The 27,229-nt window shown below is 33.2% G+C and overlaps 1 long non-coding RNA gene across 1 annotated transcript in view; it reads left to right on the forward strand.

Annotated features, from left to right (window-relative positions):
- Nucleotides 1-6,747: 6,747 nt before the first annotated feature.
- The window catches only part of LOC146999574 (uncharacterized), a 372,795-nt gene continuing 352,313 nt past the window's right edge, over nt 6,748-27,229 (forward strand). Inside the window, exon 1 of the long non-coding RNA XR_015039837.1 lies at nt 6,748-6,815. This is a non-coding gene — a long non-coding RNA (uncharacterized LOC146999574). The remainder of the gene's footprint in view (nt 6,816-27,229) is intronic.

A 27,229-nucleotide genomic window follows, 5' to 3' on the forward strand; every position in this document is an offset into this window, starting at 1 on the left:
GACTAGGGTGCCTTATAGATGGCGACACGAGTTAACCGAGCTCCACACTATAGTTGATGGAAAGCACCTCGAAAGATGGACTGAATATCCTCTTCCATTACCTTCAGTCTCTCAAATGGCGTTTGGCTAGACGGTATTGTAGGCGCATTTATGCTACAAATATATTATACATTTACAAACATCTACTCATTCACTGAGGAATGGGTTACAGCCGAAAACATCGCGGACGAAAACATCGCGGAGAAAACGTCGTGGTACAAAACATCGTGGAAGAAAAGAAAGCAAAGAGATAACACTGCAATTCTAAAACATTGCGGTGCAGAATATCATCGTCGAAAATAAGTTTAAAGACATCGTCGTCGAAAATAGCAAATTAAAAAAAATAAAGTACCTGCAAATTATCGCATGACGATAAGATCGCAGGCGTACGTTTTTCAGTATACGTTGAAAGTGTAAATGCATATTCGCATAAAGATTTGGAAGCGCAAGACACTTTAAGATTAAACGGAAACAAAACGAGATATAATTTTCATCAAAACAATATCAGATTAACAAACGTGAAAGAAAGTAATTTCATTATTAACTAAGCAAATTTTATAGAGATAACCTCATGCAATTATTTTTCCTCCTTTTCCTAAACTTTTTCACACTGAATTTTTCACGAAACATTATGATTAAAACTTTATAAAAAAGATTAATTTATTAATGACCTTTGTAAATTAACTATGTAAATTTAAAATCCTTTTAAGTGCTGTAAGTTGCATTCATTTTCTACTCATTTTCAATTTTTTAATGCTTAAGTTTCCTTCTTACGTTTTCAGTAAAATTTATTAGTTCATTCAAAAATATGAAATATAAAAGTAAAAATATTCCTCTTTCCTTCTTGCGCTCTCAAATCATTATGCGAAAATGCATAATGATTTACAGCTTTTAAAACCTGAAAAATGCATGTGTGCGATATTATCGTCATGCGATGATTTGTAGGTACTTTATTTTTTACCATGTTATTTTTGACGACGATGTTTTAAACTGCGAAGTTTTTGAATCGCTTTATTTTCGACGACGATATTTTCTCCCACGATGCTTTAGAACTGCTGTGTTTTTCTTTTGCTTACTTTTCTCCCACGATATTTTGTACCGCGACATTTTCGCCTTGCATTGCTTTCTCCTCGATGTATTCGGCGGATACCGAGATTTGAACACGAGCGCACCGATATGATCATCAGAATGGCTGATTACCTTACTGAATATGGCGGCTTTCTGAATTGTTACGCCTGTTAATAATCAAAATACGATACTTTAAGAGAAGAAATGTTTATCCCCAGAAAACTGGAAAGATTTTGGTTTGACACAAAAAAAGTTCATAACATTTCGTTGAGCTTTTATGAAGATGATTTTGCTCTCAGACTGAGACCTAAATAACAAAATAAACTACGCAAAGGTAATAAAATAGGCAGTACCAATGGGAAAGATTAACATCAGTTTATCTTATCATTTATCAAGTATCTTATGTCTTCTCTTATCTAATAGGGCCACTTTGAAATTCTAAAGATAAAAAATATCTCATTTCGCGTTCCTTACTTTATTATAATTTTTGCTTGTGCTTGAAACGTAAGCCAAAGAGTTTCAAATTTTGCAGTTGTTTCAAATACTATAGCATTAAACTCACACAGTAAGACCTTTCACAAGGAATTTGCCAAAATTATATTCCTCAACATATTTGTTTTCAGTCAGCGTTTTTACATCAATTCATTCATGTAAGAAGATAGACCATCCACGTTCTAAATTTCACAAGGAATAATCCCTTCGATCCCAATAAGTCACACATCTGTTGTAAAAATATACAAATTTTCCATTTATACAAATGTTTATAGTAAATAATTCGGCCGTACGTTCCAATACATTGTCATACACCTGAAAACAAAACACTCAATTCAAGTTCATCGTGCATTCAACACCTACTACTAACTTCAATCATAAAATTGCGAAAAATATTTTGTCTTTAATCAACACGCGACTTACCAGTTTGTGGTAGCTTGAGACTTATTGGCGTGATGATGCCTAAAGCAGCTTTCTAAATGTATTAGTAAATAAATAAGAAACAGATTTATATTACTTTTACCAAAACTAATTAACTGAAGTAGAGATATGTACTAGTCAAGTTCAATGCAAACTGATTTTGATAAAAATTTGCTTTTATGTAAATAAAAACATTATGGCAATACCATTTTTGGCAGGCCTTTGCCAAACAATTCGGTCTGTTATCTGGAATTGTAAGAACAGAAAATATTTTAATACCAATAAGCAAAATATTTAAATATGTAAAACAAAATTATGAATAACTTTCATTCAACATTAAAATATATTTAAAGCATTTATATAAAGAAACAGTGTAGAGTAATAAATATATTATTGAAAAGAAATGCATCTTGAAACTAATATTTAACTTCTGGAATAACTATTAATGAGATCCGAATCTGTTATTTGATAGACAGCGCACGGAGTTTAACGATAATCAAACCCATTAGACACTTTTCTAGAAACTTCTTTCCAATCACGTATCAAAATTTCACATCTTTAAATTTTCTTTTCCAACCAACAATATGTTAAATCCGTGTTTAGAAATGTAGAGACTGTTGAAATCTGAAAACAATATCTTACCCTATTTGTAAAGCAGGATAGGTTTTAATCATAAACTGCAATGGTATTTTGAAACTCTGAATAGCACACCAGATTGAATGGGGATTCTTTAGGAACGTGCTCTAATCAGTATGCGTTTATACGTGTTTTAATCAGACAAACAAACAGCGTGTACTTGATCGGCAGATGCAAGCAAATTGACGAATTTCTGACAGCATGGGTAGGAATAAAGAAATTTATCTTCTTGCCCGGAGAACAAATAATTTTGTTCACACTGAGAGTTTCATCTCTAAAGTGACTTAATAGCTAATATACACCGTGTCTTCAAAAGCCTTTATGCGGACTTTATTTCTGCAGCAGTTGGTCGTACAAACCCACAGAGTAAAGTTTGATTGTATATGTAATTACTAAGTAGTCGCTAATTATGCAAAAAGGAAACTATTGATAGTTGTTTTTTAAAATTTAAGTTTCATATCAGGGGAAAAATTTCGATAAAATTGTAAAATGCATAGAATATTTCAAATAGTTCTATTGCTGAAGAAATGCACGTAATTAAAAAAAAACATCCGCACATTTCTAAACTAATATACTATATGATAAAAATATATTTGGGATAATTTTTTTAAAAAAGGAGTGAGAAATCGTTTACCATGTTTTTACAGAATTTTCTGCTTTTTTAAATGTCTGCTAAATAATGAAATTCATTTCATACGTCATTTCCTTTTTATCATTTATGAATAAATTTATTTTTCAAATATTTTGGCTTTGCCTATTCCCAAAATGGAGACTATAATTAGCCAAAGAAAGGTCTTTAAATTTTGTTTTCGCAAAGTTTTTAAGAACGATATAGATTATGTTGTGGGTAGAAAATCCATTACTAGTACCGAGTAACAGGTAAATTGAGTCGGAGATTTCTTACTTAGCGGTTATGGTTTAACATTTGGGAATATTATTAAACAAGTCTAAGTATCATTTGGGTACAGTCAATCAATTTTGGAAGCTATTTTGGGCTTGAATTGTGCCACTTTTCGAGTTCCGAAAATGCTAAAGTTTTTCCGAAAAATAAGACAGTAGCGTTGTCGTTTTGAAACACCTTGTATGGTTATATGAATAATTATTTTACCAATCTTCTAAATGTTGCCGTCGCAAAAGTTCGAGAATTCAAAATTAAAGAAGATTACGACAATTAAACGTTTGTATCATTTTATGGAAAGTAACATAAACTACATAAAACTAAAAAGGAAGTAAAGTCACCTCAGGAAATCCAAAAGGCTGTAAGAAGTATTAAAAGTCAAAGAAACTTACTTTAGTTGGCTTTTTCTGTATGTAAATGTACAGTACAGAATTAACATTTTACCAAATTATTGTGACGAATTTCGTTATTCATTCTAAACGGAATCCTTGAACCACTTCAAGTTTTAAGGAATGAATGTTGTTTACGTAGTGTTAAAGTTTCACAGCAATCTAAACATCCGTGTTTAACAATTATTTTGACTTCAAAAACATATTGAGTCATAAAGCGAATTTCGCTGAATCAGACGAAAGTAAAAAAATACTGATAACTGCTAATCAATTGGGGGAAAATGTATTGTCATAAGCGAAGATGTTTTGGGATAAGTCACTGGTAGCTGACCTACTTGCAAGCGAAGCAAAAAAAGAGTCTTCTTTAGGAAAAAAAAATCAATGTCATTTTCAGATTCTAGGTTTATGTAACAGTAAATCTCATTAACTGACATTCATGCAACTTTTTTTATTAGAAAAGAGTACCGATATCGAACATGTTAAAACTTGTTTTGGCCAGACGAAACAAAAGATTTAATCAAAACTGAATGGCTTTTCTTTCTATTAAGCTTATTGGCAGCATTACTCGCGCACAATGAAGGATCTGTTTGGAACAATAATTGCAAGAGGCAGAAATTATGTGAAGCACAAATAACACTGTGCTTTAAAATAAAATGCTGCTTTCTGCTGAGAGTGTTTAAGATTTCTATCCTTTTGTAACTCCCCGGAGGGGGGGTCGACGTAGAGAATTCTGCGAAGTTACTAGCTAGGATCTGTACCTAGGCAGTCTCGGCCACGCGGGTATAAAATTTATGAACTTTGTGGTTCTGAAGGCCCTGGAAAGGTCACTTATTGGCCGGCCCGGTGGTCTGGCACGTCCTAGCGCGGCGTGGTTCTAGTAGTCCGGGAGGTTGCATTCCCGGATTCGCTGGGTAATGTCCCACTGCGATGGGCAGCCGAGCGACTGGTAGCTAACAAATTAACGACCTGTGCCGTCTGGACTTCGGTTCAGGCGGTGCGTCTCTCTCTGTAAGGTGCGAGGCCGAAGGTTGAACCTCTGTGCCTAGTTCTGCGGGGTAAGGGATCACAGTGCAAGTTCTTGAGACACGCGGAGTGGGAAAGCCCAAATCTTGTAATCCTTTTGCAAAAAAATATCTTACTGACTTTAACATAAGGTGGTCTCGCATGTAAAAGGACCTCGAAATTTTGAAAAACATTTTTCCTTTTTTTAAATAAATAATTATTTTATAACAAAACCCTGAATGCAATAAGACAGTCTCAGTAATTAAATAATAATAAATATTTAGGACCGAATTAAGTCAGTATTCATTTAGCATAATCGCTGAATGGTAACCAGAAGATTATCTTAATATATATTTAAATATTAACAAACATATTTAAGAAAAAGCGAACACTTTTTTATGTACAGGGAACGGGAGCGAAGCACCGTTTTATGTAAAAATCAGTACGAGATAAATTTATTCTCAATGATCCCAAGAGATGGCAGCATGATATTTAGTAGCAAGAACATATTTATAATACAGATAGCACTTGTTCGATGCTGGCGTTTCGTTCACACAACAGGACGTAAACCGAATCTTACTAAAGCAAATTTATTATTGAGGTAATGATTACCACAACCTGATATGAGTGTTCGGGGCAAGCGTCTCAAGCTTTCACTATCAAAATCATTCTACAGTAATTAAGCTATGTAAAATTTATGTAATTTATTCAAAATCTGTAATTTTAAAGTATAATATTAGAAACAAGGATACATTTTAAAATCTGTGTTTTAGGTTTTACTTTTCATTAAAAAACCAGACGCTAGGCTAAATTCTTATTTTACACTCTTTGTGTCCTGTGTGATATACTATATCTAGGTTCATGTTGGAGCAGATTAAACCTTAATTCTTAATTAAAAATATTTAATCTGAATTTTTATTAGCATTCTTTAATGATTTTATTATATTATAAAAAAGTTTAATCACCTTGCAACGTTATTTTAAATTACTTTAAATTTGTTTGTTTTTAACACACATTTTTTTTGATTTATTTCATAAATGTTTTTTGGCTATCATGCAGACTTAATTCAGATACATAGATCTGTTGAAAAATTTTCGACTTGATCTAGATTCTCCTGTTAGTCAGCTTACACCTTTACTGATTTAATTGTTTTAATTATCTTTAATTATATACGTGCATATGTATGTATAAAAATAAAAAATTCAAGAATATTCAATTAATAAATATCGTTGATATCGCGTTAAATGCTTCAAAATTAATTAAATGAGAGAGACATAAAATATACAGAATTAATATTCAATTACGAAAATCACTAACGAACAGCAAGGCATAAATTAAAAACAATCCGAAGCAAAAATCCGGAAAATAAAACTGAAATAAAAGCAAATTAATACAACAACAGAGATAAAGAAACAAAACAGATCAATAAATAACACATAAATAATTATTCAATAAAAATTAAATAGTAGTTTTAGTTTTGATGTTTCCAATTATTTCTTCCTTGGCTGTTGTACAGTTGTATTTCGTTAGTATTACAATTGGCTACTTTTTAAAATGAAAAAATCCTTGCTTTCCAGAGTTTTGACATCTTGCTTTTCTTTTCTAAATATTAAATTACTATTTTGTGTTTATTCTGAGCCTATTTTCATTCCAATCCTCTAGAGAAGGATTACACTTTAAAGATTGCTTTTTTAAAATTTATTTATAAAGTTTCTTTAAATTTTATATGGATGCATTTATTCTATTTTACTTCATTTTGTTTTGAATTTAAAGAGAGCTTTATTTCATTATTTTCTTTTACAATTCCTCTAGATATAATTCAAAAACTGATCCAGCTGATATTTATTCGGATGATGCCTGACAACTACCAGGTAATTATCAATTATTTGATAATAATTATTATTATTTATTTAATTGTTTGATGATTGAACATTTTCTGAAATCGTTAAATTTTAAGTTATAGATTGTATATGTTTTTGATATTTACGTAACGAAAGAAAAATATTTTATATTTTTATATTCACAATTGCAAACTTATTTGTGACACATTGTTTGGCAGATACGAATTCCATTTTTAAAATGGTATAGTAGTTTGCAGAAGTGTAGCAGAAGTAACTGTTATATTAACTCCAGTAGAAGGCATTTCGTGTTTTGAGATACATAAAACATTTATTGTTATGTTGCAATATGCGTTTTGAGGGCAGATCCATCAAGCATTCTTCAATTGTCTGATGTTTACCATAAATAAACACCATTCAGAATTAGCGATAAAATCAATATCGATATTAATATTAGTTGATATGTCTATGTATTTTGTAGAAAATGAGTTTTTTCATGTTAGTAACTTTGATTGAAAAGTACGGGATGGTTGGGAATTTAAAATATTATGGTAAACATCAATCAATTAAAATTTAAAACTTAAAATTTAAAATTTAAATTTAATCAAAATTTAAAATATTTAAAATAAGTGGACGTGACACCAGAATTTCACCATTTATTTCAAAATTGGTCTTTTGTGGACTCAGTTTGAAAAAAAAAATGTATAACATAACACATACACAGGACGTTTTCAGAAGCCCGATATCGTAAATGGTAAACGAGAAGTTATTATTTAATGCGATACGAGTGATTGAAACCTGTGGAAATACGATGAGACTGTCGAATCATATAGGGTTCTGGAGTCAGGGAAAGCTTAGCGATTGGCTAAAAGAAGAGCTAGTTCCAGAGCAAAGCAAATATTGCAGGCTTTAATCCAAAAATACAGATATAGTTAACAATTCTGCCAGTAAATGTCGGCATTATGTAATCAAATTTTTTTCATATACGACAGGACAATATTTGCGAAACAAGGTATAAGTAAACTAAGTTAAATAATCGCGAAGTTCAGTTAACAGATTAACAGGGAAAAAAAGCTTGCGGGATTAGGAGGACTCAGTTCAGATACCATACTTTTAGAAGGGGTAGCCAAAAGTTGGAGGGGTTAAGGGAGAGTTAATTCCAACATTTTGCTGTAGCCATACGCCATCGCCCGAATCCTAAATGATCACCAATTATAAAGGTACAAAGCAGTTTTCACTGATTAAATATAAATGAAGAGTTTTTCAGTTATTACTGATTTCATTCAGCAAACTTGGCAGTCATTTAGAGAAATATACAAAATTTGTCTATTAGTGTGTTATAGTTTTTAATTTAATTAATGTAATTTTTTGGCAACAGTTAAGATTAATTTCAGTTCTTTCTGCCCGAAGGTAGACTTGAAAGTCAGGAGTGACATTCATTGCATCCAAAAAGTCCGAATTCTTTCAGGTGGTTATATTACCATCACTATTCATATCTTTCGAGTAGCTTTATTATTATTTGCGGAATTACTAGTCTTAATTAAGTTTATTACGTCGAATGAATTGTTTCCAAATCGGCGTGTGTTTAGTTTACTATAATTGGCATTTTCACGTGATTGTGAGACGGGGAATTTTTCTGGTTGGGTCTGTGAGTAACTGATGACGGGTTTTGTGAAACATTTCTTGGGGTGGTTCGTCAGGAATTTCGAACATTTTCTTTAGGAAGCCGGATGTCCTATTTCGATGTCCATGTGGGGCAATCTTGGGTTTTGGGTCCTAACGAACATTTCACGCAACTCGGGTTAAATCGACGATTTTCTGAAGAATTTTTCCACAGTTATTAAGAAATCAGTTGCCAGGAACTTTATTTTTAGAAATGTAATTCTCAGCTTGAACTGAGAAGTACATGAGATCTTTTAGGTCATAGATTTGCTCGATTCCGTTTCGAGGAAAAACGTGAATCAGGAATAATGGAGCTCTCATTCTTCTTTTCATTAACTGGGTTTTCCTAAGTACGGCGAAACCCTTTAGGTAATAGCAGAAAACTTCTTAAGAGAATCTTTAGTGGTCTTTATTAGTTAGTGCTCAACATCGTTCCTTTTAAAAAAATATTTGGTCAATTACCTGTGATCCTCTTCCGTGAAAGGGATAATTTTAACGAAATCAACCTAAAAATTCATTCAAATGACCTAAAAATTTCGCTTAAGTAATATTTGAAAAAACTTTAAGTTAATCTGTCCAAATGAAGCTTTCTGTCACTTTAAATATAATAGGAGGGATATTAGGGGCTTGGAGCTGCGCTTAGTAATACACATTCCCATTAATATTAAAACTCCATTAAAATTGTTAGAAATTGCATTAACATCATTGTTTTCAACATTTACTATATTTGAATTACTATGTTTGGCCGTTTTGGTTCGACAAAATCATCTCTATCCCTCTCATTTTTATCAGTGTCAACAATACTTTTACTTTTTACTTTCAGGTTAGTAGTACATTTAGTCAACAAAGTTTTAACAACTACTTTAGATTGAACGAAGCCAATAGATTCAATAAAATCTGCTGCTCACCCCTTATGAATTCCAGGTGTTCCTTAGTTCTCTTGGGTAATTCCATGGTTTCATCTAGCAACGAGCAGGGTAATCCAGACATCGCAGACTTCTTTACAATTCTGATGGTGCCTTCCATTTGTGCAAGCTCAGCGGCCAGGTTTTCAACTTGATCAATATGATTCTGATACTTTATTATCAGTTCGTTGGGTGAAGCCACTTCAGAGTTATCTGGAATAGGATTATTGGCGGAGACTGTGTCTTCCATCCTCATTTTGCCTTCTGCATGTATTGGGTGAGAATCGCTTTAAGCACATTCCAATAGCGTACTTTCTATCTCGAGATCAGGACAAGGACTGGCGTTTTGCTGTACAGGTACAGTTCCGCCGCGTAACTATAGAATTCCACCTTAATTTTGAGGCAGAACATACCAGGAGCGGTCTGAAAATCTACTCCCCTCTTTCCCTAGCATCCTCCTGTTGGGAGGGTTTTCATATTTCTCGAGAAGAATTAAAATATCCAGAAGGACATAACCAAATTATCTCCGATATGAAAACCTGGGAGAAGTTCAGAAAACTTAATTATTCTAACTGCTCACATTTTGTGTCTTTTGATATGCTGCCATTTGTTATAAATACGTAAAAGATCTTCGCTATTTTATTCACTGAAATAGAAAATGTTGTTTTTGTTGCTTTTCCTCTGGTTTCTGAAGAAGTCAGACAAGTTCCAAAAGACCGTTAACTTTAAGAAATTCGAGCACAAGGAGGGGATTGGTGTAAGTATCCTCTCTAGAGAGGCCACCAAGCGGCTTAATATGTGCTCGGCAGACTACTGATGTTCTTTCATTTGGTGCACGTTGGAAAGATTTTCTTAACATCGAAGTTAAAATATTTTTATTAAGTTTTTATTTGCAAATAAAAAAAGGAAATAAAAAATAATTTATTTTATCTGCAGATGGCAGTACTAATGAGATTATAATAATTTTATGTGTCAATAGATGGCAGCACTAGCGTCGGGTAGCAAAAGCATGCATGTAATTTCAAACATAAGTTCTCTTGCATCCTTTCTGCTAATGTTGAAAAAAGTACTTATACATTTTTAAGATTATTCTCAGCATGTAGCTATGTCTGCAGTAGTATAAGGAAACATATCTTGTTTAAATATTAATCAAGGTTGAATTTTGTATTTGATTTTATTTAACAGCAGTCGCGAAAATTTTCCTTCCGTAGAAAAGACGAGAGTAATTTATGGATAAAATTGCCCAGTCATCTGGTCGCCTTTTCATAAAGTCACCTTTTCTAAAGCATAAGTCATAAGATCACCTTTTCTAAAGCAGATATGCAAACATATTCATGTTCTGTTACAAGAAAATAAATATCCTGCATCGGATATTTTTCCTAGATTTTCTCCTCTCTGAAATTTTTCGTGTAATTTAAAGAATATAATAATTTTTATGTTGTTATCTATAATTTTTTAGAACGTTTATTGTGAATATAGGAGAAATTTTGCATGAATAAGCGCAATAATAATAGTTCAGTTAAATATCGAATAAATTCAGTTAAATATCGAATACAAATTGTATATTAAATCTAAAAACCTGGATGTTTTACTTTATATGTATAATTTAATCTTAATTTATATATAAAGAAAAAAAAATTCTACTCAGCTTTAAATCAAGAGATATAACCGATGATTTAAAGACAGTTACCATTTCTATTTGAGAGACTGTAAACCAGAAATCAGTAATATTTTTAAAAATTTTTGTCTTCAGATTAATGACAATAAAACAAGAACACAGAATAGCAGTGTTTCACTTGTCAATAAACCATTTTACAGTATTTAATATTATTGGAATTAGAACAATATTTTACCCAGGGAAAAAATGCAAAATATGCAGAGCGGTAGTGTGACAGGAAACATAGGTTGGCAAAAAATTTCACGTTCTGAAATTTACATTAATAATTTCGTGGTTCAGTACTTTCAGGAAAATTTCGTGAGAATGAATTTATGGCAGAAATAAAGCAACAATATACGCAAGTGATAAAAATTATCTCATTGAATTTTAATTGAATTTTGCATTAAAAAACAAATCAAATTCCGGAAACATATTTAATGCTATTATTAGCCCAAAAGGGCGTTAACCCGAATAGGTTATTAGTCTCTAAACGGGATTTGGCGTCATATCACTTTAAATGTCTGAGTCACATTTCAAATTGTTGTGATATTCTTCTCGGAATATGGGAGTTTTTTTTTCATTCAGATGGTCGGACATTTTCCTCCGGAGTTCGTATGTATTTATCAAATTATATTATCGATATTATGAGCATGTACGCTTCCATCATTTTCAGTATATCACCTATGCTAAGAATCGATCTTGATGAATATTTTATCCTTATATGAAGTTTGTTTTTAATTTACTAGTGCTGCCATCTCTTGAGCAAATTCCCAATTTGAAAGAAGTAAATTATTGTTAGAATTAGCTAATCTTAGTGCACCATGAAGTCGTTTCTCATTTTAATGGTGGTGCCATCTTTTGAGGAAATTCGAAGTTATAAAGAACTAAATTAGTGTGAGAATTATCTAGTGCTATCAGCATGAAATTGTTTTTAATTTGCTGGTGCTGCCATTTCTTGAGCATATTCTAAGTTTTAAAGAAGTAAATTATTGTTTGAATTATCCAGTGCGCCTTGAAAAGATAAATGACTTAATGGAAAATTAATTGCATACTATTTGAAAATGGTTAACTAAGAGTGAAATAAAAAAAAATTGAAAGGTTTCAGATTTATTTATTAAATATCATACGTACTCAAACCATAAAATATAGTTCAACAGCAATGTCGCAAAATAATTTTAAAATGAGCATATTTTTATAATTTTCGATACAGAATTTCGCGCTCTTGAGATAAAAATATTTTTTTTTCCTTTTTTTTTCCCGTACAGTGTTGACATTGCTCGCTTTGAAATTGTTTAGTTTTTTAATCAAAAATTCGTTCAAGTGTTTCAAAATATGAAATCGATAATAAAACAAATTTCAAATTCAAATTAGGGCTTCCACATGCCCATGTTCTATGAAAGATTAAGTTATTCAAATTTTGATGGCTCTAGGTACCGTTGTTTTATCACAATGCGAGAAACATAAATACAGTTATGCAGATTCTTCATTATTTATTTTCTTTAAATAAAAAGCGATAATATTTGGTGTCAACAATTTGAAAAGTGATTCGCAGTTTATGGTTTTCAACGCAAAATGCTAAAACGAAATTAATAGTACTTGAAGGTAAATTACCCCTTTGGACTAAAAAGTATAAAAAAATGGAAGGCATAAAAAAAGAAATGTAATTATTAACGAAGGTTAAAATGTGTGTAAAATGAAATCATTTTGTGTACTAATTTTCCGTTCAATTCTTTATTTTATCATGAACATTATATCATAAAATTAAATGTTCTTGAGATCAGGAATATTAGAACGTTTCGATATAAACCCAAACCTCAAAGTTGATATATTAGCAAAAATAATGATCGTCAAAATAGTTTTTGAAAAGTATTAAAAAATATGCAAAATAGATGAAAAAACTGGTGTAGAAGTTCTTTCATCAAAAACCTAATTAACTTCGGCTTTAGTTGGTTTATAAATTTGAATTCTTGTTAATTAGAAAGCAATGTTTTTTGCTATCGTGCAAAATCAACGAAAGTTTAGTCTTTTTTATAAATATCAGTTGCATTAATTTTAAAAGATAATAATTTTAGTTTAAAGATTTTGGGATGAAGTAAAAAACTGATGCTGATCAAATCATATGATAATGCTGCTGAGTATCGCGATTACATGATCGAGATTTAGACGAGTTTGTATGTCTTGAATCAGGAGTAAGCTCAGTTCGCCGGTTGATCGCTAGGCAATTTATACTGATTTGAAAAGTGTTCATCTCCGCACATGATGCACATTGAATGACATGTGTGGTAGAGCAAGCTGTGATGAAATTCCTGATAATGTGAAATGTTGCACTGCTCTAGCTGCAGCCATTTTTCTTAGGGATTAAATAGGCTAGGTGTAGTATTTTCCTCAGGGTTTAAATTTTGATTTTCAGGTAACAAGTGCCGGAAGATTAAAGGCTCTTTGTTCTTCTACGTATATGAGAGAGATATTAAAAATACAGGGAGATACCAATTTTCTCTACGATTAATATTATGTATAAGGTGGTACCTTTTCATTTAAACACTCCTTATAGATGGAGTATTACGCTTCCGAGGAAAGAAACTAGTGCCGCAAACGGAGTAGTTAGTTGAGAGGTGATTCTGTATATTCTATCTGAATTCTATTTTATTCAAATCCTAGGTTTGGAATTTGATTTGAAATAAGAGTATTTAATTGATATGTAATTCGGTATATTCTATTTCAGTTCTAGTTTGTTCAATCCCCAGGGTTTGGAATTGGATTTGAAATAAGAGTAGTTAGTTAATATGCGATTCGGTATATTCTATCTAAATTCTAGTTTGCCCCATCCCTAGGGTTTAGAATTTGATTTGAAATAAGAGAAGTTAGTTGATAGGTGATTCAGTATATTCTATCTCAATTCTAGTTTGTTCAATCCCTAAGGTTTGGAATTTAATTTTAAATAAGATTATAAGTCAGCTTTAGAACTTGAATTTAAGTCCTATAACTATACTGGGCATGTTAGCCAGTTATCGCTGTGTCTGACATAATATGACTTGCGAAGGTTTTAAATAACCTTTTTATTTAATCGACACTTTTAATGTAAAATGCACGACGTATGCTAAAGACGGAGGAAAAAAAAACACTTCTCGTGGCGATGTAAATTAAACAATAACAATCAAATAAATTTAGACTTGATGATGACTTTATGCAAGTACACATACTAAGATTAACGTCTCTGCTACGAGGGAATGCAAACGCCTGTATAATAACTTTTAGGCACAACTGCTACAGTATAGTTCGAAATCATAACTGGCTGGTTTAACATAAGAACATTACAAGATTACTGGATGTTTATTTAGCCGATTTTCGTTTCTTTGCTTATTCTTCAAGAGAGTGGAAATCTTCTGCATGGAATTATGGGAGTTTTGTTCCAAGTTATTGGACACGTTTGGAGGTATTAGCAATTAAGTTGGCATTTAGCCAGAGAATGAGCTTCTAGTGTAAACTATGAACTTGCTGTTCTAGTGTCAGCCACTAGTGTCAACTGTGAAACTGCCTTCTAGTCAACTATGGAAGCGGTAGGCACCTGTGTATTTCTAGCGATAATTATATTAAGTGTAGTTGTATCCCGATATCATATGTTTGTACGTTGTTATTTCATAAGTGTAATTCTTCACTGAGCGTGTCTATTTCTGGTAATGACTGATTATTACTGCTAAAAAGCTGACCTTCTGACTGCTGTTTCGGGTGACATTCAATTATCTGGAGTGTAAGACGGCTTCAACTGTATCGCAGTATCGGTATTTCACAACAGAATGGTCTCCGTCAGCATTGCTTATTTCCAGAATTCAAGAAAGTTTAGAGCAACTGAAAGTCCCTTACAGCCTATAAGTTACGTTAGATTTAGCTCACTTTGAGCAATAAATTATCCAACAATTTATAAATACACATAATTAAGCGAAACTAATGTGCAGTAGATAATTTCTTGAAGCCCACTTCAAAGGGGAGGACTTCCAAAACTTAATGTGAAAGACACATTTTCTTTGAGAGCGACAAGTCATTAGGCTTAGCAATGCAAGAAAATCAAAAGCATGCAAGTTGTTTTCTAGAAAATGTTGGTTGAGAACAACAAAATGAATCTAGAAAAGGCATTTGGCGAATGTTGCTCCTGAAAGAAACCTATGTCCTCTAATGTTTCTTCCAAGAAACTCTGAGAGTCGAGAAACCTCAGAATGCTGTCATTTTGAAAAATATAGAAACTAATTTTTATTTCAAATTTAAGAGGCCTATTGTGGATTAATAAGCTGAGTATTTTAAAAGTAATGTGTTGCCAGTGAGTGAAACAACAAAACTTTAATTCACTTCTCCTTCACAAGCAGTCGTTTAGAAGTGTAGCATATTGTGCGTTGCCAAGGGTTGCGTTGCTTTTCGTGATTTTTCGAAAATTAATTTCTTTTTTATAAATTTTGCATTGCCCAAATATGAATATTTTCGTTCATTTAAAGCAGTTCTGTAACTGGGTGTGACTACAACCAACGAATGAGGAAAAAAAAGGCCGGATAAGAGGTATATCATATATCTATATCTATCTATCTATATATATATATATAAGCCACTTTTTAGCGGAAGCATTATGAATATTCGTTTTACCTTGTTTTCTAATTTTTTCAGCTCAATGCCCAAAATTCTTGACCACAAACGTCTTTTTTAGTTTGTTCTCCTTACATAACTGAACTACTTTATTTTACTAATATGAAATAAAATGAATGAAAAGATGAATTAAGTGAAAGTGAACATTACAGGTGGCAGGTAACCTCACAATTAAGTAAGTCCAAACAGAATATATGTAACGATGATCATTGCCATACACTATTAGCCTCTAACAGTTCTACAGGCAAGTCTGCTCTCATATGGCTAGCTCGATGTACGCATTTCAGCTTGGCATCAGGGAACTTGAGAATTAAAGAAACACGTCTTGTCTCCAACAACTCTTGAAGGATCTGTAAGCCGTCTGCTTGCTTCCTTTGCATTCCACGTCTCGAAGCTATCTGCCTCTGCGCGTGGGACACGTCTTGTTCTCAACACTTCCAGCGGTCGTCTGCCGCTCTGCAAGCTGCGCTAAGCTGCGATGACGTCAGGCCTTGCTGGGTAGAAGTAAAGGGGCCTCCACACACACGCACACACACACACATATATATATGCTCGTATATACAGTTCTGCCGATCTTAATAAGAAAGTGAGGTTCACAGTTATGTTATAGAAGTCTCATATACAAAACTGTAACTTTCTAAGGCTACTCATTTTTGAGTTATGCGAAATACATACGTACGTACGTACGTACAGATATCACGAAAAAGTCCCATTTGAATCTATTTTAAATACATTTTACAATCCGTTTAGGAAAACAGTTCTTTATCGTGCCTGTACGTGCAAAGGGGCAAAGGTCTGAAGCGTCCCCCCGACTGTGCGCAATTATGTGCATTAGGGTTTAATGGTGATGTACAAGAATGATATATCCGGTGAACACAGCCTTGGTTAAGGACAAACGGTAAACCCTCCGGAATCTACGCTATTCCTAAGGCGCTCGTTTGAGTAACTTGCTAGAAAATATACTTTTTATAGATTGCCCTTAAATCTGCTCTCCCACCTCTCTTGCCAGTTGCTCGAGGTATAGGTAAACAGTGCTCGTCAATGTAGTATTTAGAGTTTTCTTGTCGAAATGTAAATTTTGAGTGCTTCGAGTAAACTTGCATTCTATTCAATAATGGAGAGCACCTCCATGTCCTCGGCCGCAGTCACAACCGCTTAGATGAACCCAACCCAACTCTCTCGAGGTGGTGAGAAGGTCTGCCATGATCTGTTACGAGTTGGTTGATTTAATGGTTGCTATATAGCACTCTCGTACTTATTTTATTTATAATCAGGAACGTTAAAAGGTTAATTTCTGGTGACTCTCATCGAGTCACGAAGAACTAAATCTATCAGACTCGTAAATCTCATGAAAGGGATGGAAAGCTTTTTATCAGTCTCCATCTCTAAAGATGGCGCATTTCACACGATCATAGCCAGATTGTTTCCGTAATACCCTATGTATTCACTGATCCATTTTAATTCTACCATCTGAGATGCTGAAACCTATCGATACAAATTTTTAATTTTATTTACCAGGAAGTGGTGGTGATTAGGGTTTTACAACGCACAGGATAAATAATAAACTGTCTTTAAGAATGGACGATCTTGATCTCCTTCGGAACTGCACACACCGCAGCCTTCTTTACGGCGAAGAACTCTGCTTGGAAGACTGAGTTAAAGTATCCCAACCTTAAATTTCTTCGTGGATCTCCACATCATAGAACATAACTAGGAAGCCCTCACCAATGCGTCCCTCGAGCCCTGAACCATCTTTGTAGATTTCCATTTCGCCCCCTTTAGGTTTTTTAAGGTTGAACGGTATTGCCAATCTCAGGGATGGATGTTCGTACCAGAGATCGACTTTGGTCTCATAGCTTTGTGGATCAAAAATGGGGCCAGCCACTGTTACAAAACTGTTTCTTAATCTCATTTGGAACTTTGCGAACTCTCTGGTCGCCGTACGTACAGACGTCACGCAAAAAAAAAAAAAAAAAAAAAAAAAAATCGTGTAAATAGTTCTGTTGAAATGTGATACCCGAAATGTTTTGCAATTACAACATTTTCGTTACTTCGTACAAGGAAATAAAAAGTGTTATGAAATTTAAATACATCGGCATATTACTTCTAAAACTCCAAAAGCTCTGGAAATGATTTTTTTATAATTCTCTTATTTCTGGAATGAAATTAAAAATCTCAGCGAGATTTAAGGAATTTCTTATCAGGATAGAAAACAGAATTTACTGCCTGTGGAAAAATTCCTTTCTAAGAAATGTTTTCAGCGATCTAATTTTTTCGTTATTGTTAACCCATTTCTTTAATCCTACGCTTTTTAAGCATTATATAAGTCGAATCTCTTTGGTCGAGACAGCAAAAAACCCCATTTTTTATTAGATGTTTTTTAATTTCTACATGGCTTTGGAATTTCTCAGCAGATTCTAAAATAATTATGTCTTAAGCTTTACTTAGGTTTACTTTATCTTAATCTTTACTTAGCATTACGTTTTTCTGCATGCTAAAGTATAAAAAAATGAGAAATTAATTTTTAATTTTTCACAAAGTAACTGAGAAGGAAATAAAAATAATTGAGGAATATATAATGAAAAGTCTTCGAACTTATCTGATATTTTTTTTCCAAACTTTAATAGACTTTTAAACAACTCATATTGCTCTTACTTAAAAAAAAAAAAAAAAAAAAAAAAAAAAAAAAAACAGATAAATATTAAAATTCACGGTAATTCAGAATTCTAGAAAAACTAGTGTTTGTATTAGCAAACATGCCTGTATGAGCCAAATAACTTCATAAATATAACATTTAATTTCTAGTAATTTCCAGCTGTTACTTTTTGCTTATTGATTTTTTAACGCCAATAAATTCTACGAAATACATTCATAATTCTGGGAAATGCCATAAATATTCATAGCAGATAAGCTAACGTAAACGAATTAAAATTCACATCAGATACACTAAATAAGCGAACTGAGTTTTATTAACTAAAATAATAGTAAACTTACAATTTATTTTACTAGAGTTCAGTGCTGTTGCACATTTACCAATGCAGCAGATATGATCCAACTGACTTATGTCGATTGACATAAGTCAGTTGAAGCATAGTCAGTCTTCCTATTGGAACTGATCTCAGTTCTAGTAAATTTTCCCATTGGAAGATTTGCTCAGATGAGTTACCAAGTGTGAAAATTGAATAAAAATGTGAATATTATCTCTTTCGATAATTATTATCATAGATAACCATTTTCAGAAATATCTGTACCAAAATCTGCTATAAGTCACAAATATTGGCCAAAGATAGTCACAAAGCAAAATTGCCAAAGATAGAAAACATTTATGAGAGCATAATCAACATTTGCCACTAAGATCCTTGAGACGATCACATGTTTAAGACCAAGAAATAGCAAATTAAACGTGCCCTCTCTGGGATCGCAATTACAGAACTTCATTTACTAAGTGGACGTGCTTACTAATTGTTAGTTATAATTAAAGATGCCTTATTTAGATCTATGTAGAGCCCGCTGTAGTAGACCTGTTTCATTCAAATTCGGTATATATATGTTATGTGGACCATGAGGAAAAGAAATCCTCAATGAAAATTGATAGTTCCAATTTCAAACGAGAGATGGTGCTTTACATGCAATTAAGAAAGGACGTTATTAAAATTTGGAGTGTTTTAAAAAGCCAGTAATCAATGCTGTAAAATCATTTATCACTATATCTTCAAAGAAGATATCAGAAAAGTCTGATCAGGTTGTTTTACCACAGCGGCAGCAACTTTTCAACTGCTGTGCAAGAATATCGACGCTTGACATGAAAAGAGCCTATGTCGAGGCAGGGTTTGAAAAAGGTGCTTGCTAAATTTGAAGAGATTAGAAAGTTGTGTATACTGGAAAGAAGACGGAAACGGATTTCAAATGAAACTATGGAACAAGTCGCTAAAGGCGGCCTAGGTCGCTAAGGTAGTCGAAAAAGGCATCCGGTTTCCAATGTTCTTCGACAATTGCTCGAGCTGTATCACGTGATGTTTCTCTTCCTTGGTCGACAGAATTAAAGTTTTCGCGATCCATTGCAAAGTGGTATCCAGACAAGATCCAAGCTTTGAAAGAGCTGCAACCTGCAGACTCGGACAAGCGCACTGATTTTGATAGCCTTCTTTTGGCCAGAATAGCTGTTTGCGATGGACTCGGAGCATTTTGTGGTCGGGAGAGTCGCATTTTACTCTCGCTTAATATAGCAGTTAATACTCAAAACTGTCGCATATGGCGTACTGCAAGTCCTAATGTTGTGCAGGAGCTATCTCTGCATGCTGATTATATTACTGTACGGTGTGATTTTACTTCAGATTTCATTCATGCACTTTTTGTCTTTGAGAACACTCCTGAAGGCCCACAAAAGCATTCCATCACTGGTGCAACTGCGAACTTCATCAGCAAATCGTTCCTATCTTAGAAGAGAAAGAATATATAGTCTTTATGCTAGATCACATTGCCGGACTATTGGAGGCATCATTTCGTGCTCACTTTGGTATGTTCGAGTAATTTAGCGAAGTTTTCCGACTGCCTGGCTTTTTCATTCTCTGAACTTGAATTCCTGCGAGTTCTGGTTTCGGATATTCCTGAAAGATGGCATTTTTGAAGGAATCATACGGACTATCCTTGAACTCACAGAAAGCATAACAAGTCACGTTTCTATAATTGATCGAGAAACCCTTCGCACTACTGTTGAAGACGCTATAATAATACTTTGAACATGTGACTGATGCAAATGAAATGCACAATGAACGAATGCTGCGATTAAATAAAGGTTTGTGGGTCCAGTTTCAGTTTTTATTCTTCATGTGTCCTCTTCTCACATGGTGGTCGATATTTGAACTGTTATTTTTTATTGTTATTTATTTTTTGTTTCTTTTCCCTATGGCACATATGACGCATATGCCAAGTTTCAACAAAACAGATGTACCAGTAAGGACTCTACAGAGACCTAAATAGGGTAACTTCAATTAAAGCCACCCCATACTTACGTCACGAAGTATTCATGGGGAATGTGATGATGTCTCATATTCTTCCCTGCTTAAAAGGCGATTGAGGATAGGCAATCTCTCAAATCCTAGAAGATCAGTTATTGTCCAATACTTTTAAATTTTGCACTAGTGTAGGGACGATGATTCTTTTAGGTACCGGAAGTAACTGCAAGATTCGAACCACGGAGCATCCATTTGCGAGCTTAACAGATTAACACTTACACCACAGAAGACCAACAGGAGAATAAGTAATTCTTTAGAATGTGGTTACGGCAACATAGATTTCGGAGTTATTCACATGTGACACTTTTTCGGAGATGATTATTTGAGTCATTATGACGATTACCCTGCTGCTAGTGCGGGAAGCCTAGATTGTGTAGCAGTCATTGTTTACCGTAGGAAGACAGCAATATGTAATTCGATAAGTATGAGTTGTCATTTTATGCTTTAAAATAAATAAAAATCTCGTCCGTCATTCATTGTGGAGTGATAATTATGAACAGAGTTTATACAGAAGTCACTCATGCAGAAGATACTGCACTGTGCGGGGAGAAGGTGACAAATTAATAAATCCAATATCTCTTGTATATTCGTCAGGGCGGACGGTGTTTTTCTACTTTTTTGGAGGAATCTGCTGCATGATCAACAGGTTCAACAATCCCTGCGACATGATACATAGTTTCAGCATCATAAGTTCCAAGTTTATTTCAGCCGTGAAGGTGTGGAGGCAATAAATGCGACATTTGGACAAAGATCTTTATCAACGGTATTGTGCAATGACTCCAATAAGATCGAAAGCATGTATTTTTTTAAGAACAGATCTAGCGAAAATTTAGCTACAAGTTAGAGACATCTGCAAATTTTAGTAATTCTTAAACGTCAGCAGAACAAAGGTATTCCTTGGGGGCTAATTCCTTCTGAGAAGAAAACGTAATTTTAAGACAAGCTTTTGATGCTCATTTCGGTGAAATTAGTGCGACTTTCGAAATACGATGCTGTGTATTTTTGACGTGAATTTTCCAATTCTCGTGTTATGTGTGTTTCTGTATTCGAGAAATAAATTGAAAGATTTTTTTCTATCTGTAGCAAGATTTGGGGAGGCGTCTTAAATGATATTTAAATTGTATTTCAAACTCTTTTTCTTTTTTAGGGGGGGTATAATTTATTTGGAAGTATATTGAAATTCCTGTTTTTCGTAACGTCTAAATAAATTATTCGTAAAAGAAAACACGAACCTTTAGTAGCACGCAACAATGCAATATTCATATTTCATACAAGTATCATAAACATTATAAACTAGGCTCCTTTCATTTCCCCCAGATAATCTTAAATATAGGTAGTAAATGATACTATAACTCGACGATACGTTAGTAAATGATACTATAATTTAGGAAGATATGCTTATTAATGAAACTATAATTCAGGACTATATTACAGGCTTGTCATATTTTTATAGAAATATTTTCTCTCATATTCGTTTGCGATTTTGCAAATTGTTTTGGAAGTTGGTAAATGGTAGAGAGAAAAAAATAATTAACTGAAGTTTATTTTGCTGATTATGCAAATCAGCAAATCAGTATTTCAACTGATTATGCCAAAATATCGTTCTATATTCTTTTAAAATTATTATTTGAGATATAGAGATGATTATTATTAATATGGTGCTTTATGCAGCAATTAAATTTGAATCACGAAATTCTGAGAAATATGTTTTTCAAACAGGAGTTGTATAAGTCTTCCGGAAAAAGAGAACCTGAAGTAATTTGCTATGTTATAAAGTGTATACGGTTTAAAGGGCGTTTAAAAAATCCCTAGCAAATAAACATTTTCATCTAATTTTTTTTTTCTTTTTTTAAGGCATGCTCCTTTGTCTAAAAAGTTCACAGAAATCCTGATCACATAACACGGGTAAAACTTGCAGTAACTGAGTTTGGCTATTAGAGCGAATTAGCTATTCTCTTTAAAACTAGCGTACTCACTATAGCGAAAAGAAGTAAAGCGTAATTTGTCTTAACACTAAACAGAATTAAAGCACCTCTGAACCACTCGGGGCGATGCTTCACTTGGAGCTAAAGGCGTTTGAACAAAGAAGCTTGGGTTTAAGAGAAGAAAAACAAGCCAAAGGAAAAATTGTCAAATTAAGCAAAAGAATAACCTAGTATTTGGCCTAGTATATTTAACTGAAACTCTAAGGATCGTCCTCGAAATGGATAGAGTTTCAATTAAATCTACGCTAAACAGTATGCTATTCTTTTGCCTAATTTTTAAGGTTTACATTGGCGCGTTTTCTTTTCTCGCTTGATTGTTTGCTACCTATCGACATTTCCCAGGAGGTTCTTCCAGTTTAGTTCATCATCTGCTCTCTTTAGCAGAGTTTTACTGCTCTTGACGAAGAGGGACCGCCTGCGGAATATATAGAGTTTCAATGAAATCAACGCCAAACATTAGGTTCTTCTTTGCCTAATTTTAAGCTTGGGTTTCTTTGATTAAAAACAGATCTCTACCTTACTTTATGAAAGGCTAAGTAAAAAAAAGGCTGTGGAATGGACGCACTAAACTGACCCACGTTTTTTAATATTTAAAAATCTTCAGCAATTTTTTAAACTAAAACATTGTTTAGAGTGAAGTTTTTGATTAATTTCACGAGTTGCTTTATTTTGTTAACTTTACTGCTCATTGTTTCCCAAAGTTAGAATTATGTTACAAAATAAAGCAGTAAAATAATTGATCCATCTTCGTTTATTTTTAATTTAATCCCATTCTTTACTTAATCTTATTATTTAATTTCTTTTAATCTTACCACCAAGTCTCAAAATGTATATATATATAATAACATTAAAGTTGGATTTATTCTTACTTTTTTGAAGTCTCCTATTCTTATTCCTATGGAATGCATATCGGAGCGAGTTTCATGCGTTCGCTTATTCGATTCGTTATGACTTGCTCAGTCATAGTATTATTTTCCAGATTTCTGATCCTCTGAGTCCATCGTTTGTTCTTATCCAGATGGGTCTAATCCTTACCGGGGATGACGTCCAATGCTTTCTGACATGGCACGAGCGCTAGAGCAAGTTACAGGATGTTTCATATTGAATGGGAGGAAAAGAAAATACACCTGCGAACGCTGTAACTATTTTACTTTGATTAATCAAATTTACCGTGAAACTATGGTTATCCATGTTTCTAACAGATATTCTACGTGAGCCCCTCCTTTGGCATGGCAATATATATGCGGATTCCAGTTCCTGCCACATTCATGATAGAATATCCTTTATTAATGATTCGAGCACTTCAGTTATTCGCTGCTTCAAGCTGCTTAAGAAGCTAAGAAAATGGAGGCACTTTAACAAAACCCCATAGGAAAAAATCAGAAGGGGAATGGCATATTGTTTGACTCAGCACGGCCAATCCAGCGAGGGGTAGACTATAGTTCAGGTGCTCACTGCCGTTTTTATGCGGTATGTGTGGAGCACCATCTTGCTGCTGAATGAAGCTGATAACCGCTTTCTCTAACTCAGGAACAATCACTCTGATAGCATAGTTTAGCAAATGCACTCATTAATTCATTTTTCCACAATGTAAAAAAACAAAAGAACTATTGGAAATGGGGCAGAAAACGTTCACCTTTGAGGATCACAGTCATGTTCTGTTACAGCATGTCTCCTTTCCCTGCCGGCGAATCGTAAATTACGGCAATTAACTTAACCGGAAAAGTGAGAAGAAGTTCAGTCTGTAAACACAAGTCTTTTCGTGAAACCTTCAGCTTATCTTGCAGATTCTCATAGGAAACTTTACGCAACGGTTTGTCGAAAGGTTTTAAACAGCTGCATGTTTTGAAAAGTGTATTTGGGAATTGTAGACGCTTCCGTAACACACGCATCACCATTACATGAGGCTAATTGAGTTCAGAACTCCTACAACGCTTTGATTTTGTGGGATTTCTTAAACACGCTTCATGAACTGTTTTCAGCCACTTCGGTTTTGGCTGCTGTTCGTCCTAGACTCGTTTTATAAAACAAGCAGCCCATGCCCTAAAACTGTTTCACCGATCTTTCGATATTGTGACAATGCGGTGGTTCCTTACCCAATTTCGTGCGAAAATACTTTTAACGACGATAAAAGATGTTGTTTTTTGCGTATTCCAAACTACAGTATGCTTTCTCCTGCACGGATGGCGCCATTTGCATCAACATTGCCACTAGCGGTGATTTCGTAACCGGAAGATTTTTTGCTGTTGCCAGATAAAACTTGCATAATTGTAGTTTCAGAATTATTTAGTTTCCGCTATTAATAAATCGAGTACAGAATTTGTACTATGCTATTTTTTTTGTCCTACTCAATATGAAAAAACCTGTATTACGTTGGATAATACTTCTAATTCGATTAGGTGATAATTTTTACCGTTTCAAACAGATCTAAGCTGGAAGCATTTTCAGGAATTTTTTGAAGTAGATTCGCTGATTAAATTATTTTCATATTTAGAGTGCCGCCATTCCCCACCGACATTATACATTTACAAACAGCCATGCCTTCTCTGGGATTCAAACCCGGGCCCTAGGCACGGCAATCAGTGACCACTGTACCGGTTGGGCGGCCTATGAAGACTATGATAAAAGCATTAAATTAAATTGCATTAATATTTTATATATAAATGAAAGAGTACTTCATAACAGTAAACTTATATTTCGAGTGAAATAGGTTTAAAGAATTTTGACAAATGGTTGGTTTTGAGAAGAATCGAAAATCAAAATATAACTCTGAAAATGTAAGTGGAAAAAGTAACAAATCCCAATTCATGGTTTTCTTTGGAGGAGGCGAAGTTTATAAGAAAATAAAGCGAAATACCTCGAACAACTATGAGGATCTTCAGAAATGAAAAAGGTAATACCACACAATGTTAAAATTATACGAAACATCCATTTTTTTCTTTTATATTCTTCCCTGTCCAACAAATGAGAAAAGCATTTTTCATTCAATGACACTTATGGACATTCTGTATTAAAAAAGTATTTGCTTTCGAAAGTCAGATTCGTTTCTTTAGAAATGATTATGCTGAAAACATTTACTGAGAAATGTATTTTTTAAAAATATATTGAATTTTTTTTTAGAGGAGGGAAAAATGCTATTTTTTATTTGAGAGCCTAAAGCTAAATCTTTCTATTTTTTATTTTACTTATTATTCCAGTTTTGCCTTTTCTTAAATTTTGCTATTTTTTATTTAAGGGTCAAGTATTCAAGATTTGACTTTAAGCTAAATCTTGAATGTACAGATTAACGAAATCTTACATATTTTGTCTGGAAAAGTTACCATTGTTTTTAAGTGTGATTTTTGAGTGTTGGAGAAATTAAACTCTAACAGAGCTTTACGTAATTTATATTTCCTCTTGAATTTATTAAATTAAACTATTAATGAACTGCCGTAAAACGCAGAAGTAAATAATTACCGCTAAATAATCAGCAAGTTAGAAAGGTTAGCGTATCCGGTTTAAAGTATGTATAATATATAAATTTTTGTAAATGCTCTTGTTTATTTGTTAGTAATTGCAGTTATAAGTAACATTTATTGTGTTTTTTTTGCATTAATTAATTAATTCCTTTATTTTTAGTTCAAAGGGCAATTTGCACAGCAGGACTATTAGTTTCGTTTTGGTATTTTCCGTCAACTCACTAAAACCGTTGTTTCACTTTTCAAACTGTCACCACCAAATAAAACACTGCGTTATATTTAAAAAAATTAAATATTGAAGAATCTGCATAAATGTATGTATGTTTTTCGCATTGTGATAAAACAATGGTACCTAGAGCCATCGAATTTTGAATCTTGAACGTTTCCACTCGAATATGGGCATCTGGAAGCCCAGATTTGAAATTTGTTTTATTATCTACTTCATATTTTATAAAACATTAACGAATTTTTAATTATCAAATTCAACGATTTCAAAGCGAGCAATGGCAACACTTTACGAGAATTTTTTTTTTTTTTTATCTCTAGAGCTTGAGAGACCGTGTATTGGAAATTCTAAAGATATACTCCTTTTAAAATTATTTTGCGATATTGCTGTTGAATTGAATTTTATGTTTTAAGTGCGAAGAACATGATATTTAAAAAAAGACGTATTTTAAATGACGTCCAAAGAGGCGTTTTTTTAACGTTTTGCGTGTTATCTTTTATTAAATATCATGCTATGCCATACGTACTCAAACTTTAAAATTCAGTTCAACAGCAATATCGCAAAATAATTTTAAAATGAGCATATCTTTAGAATTTCCGATACAGAGTCTCTCGCGCTGGAGACAAAATTGCTTTTTTTTTCGTACAGTGTTGCCATTGCTGGCTGCTTTGAAATTGTTTAGTTTTTTATTCAAAAATTCGTTGAAGAGTTACAAAATACGAAATCGATAATAAAACAAATTTCAAATTTAAATTAGGGCTTCCACGTGCCCATATTCTATGGAAGATTACGTTATTCAAATTTTGATGGCTCTAGGTACTGTTGTTTTATCACCATGCGAGAAACACATACATTTAATGCAGATTCTTCGTTATTTAGTTTCTTTAAATATAAGACAGAGCGATAATAA

Source organism: Stegodyphus dumicola, chromosome 1, assembly GCF_044657685.1.
Source record: "Stegodyphus dumicola isolate Sdum_Otavi_A_Nest chromosome 1, ASM4465768v1".
Classification (NCBI taxonomy): Eukaryota; Metazoa; Arthropoda; class Arachnida; order Araneae; family Eresidae; genus Stegodyphus; species Stegodyphus dumicola.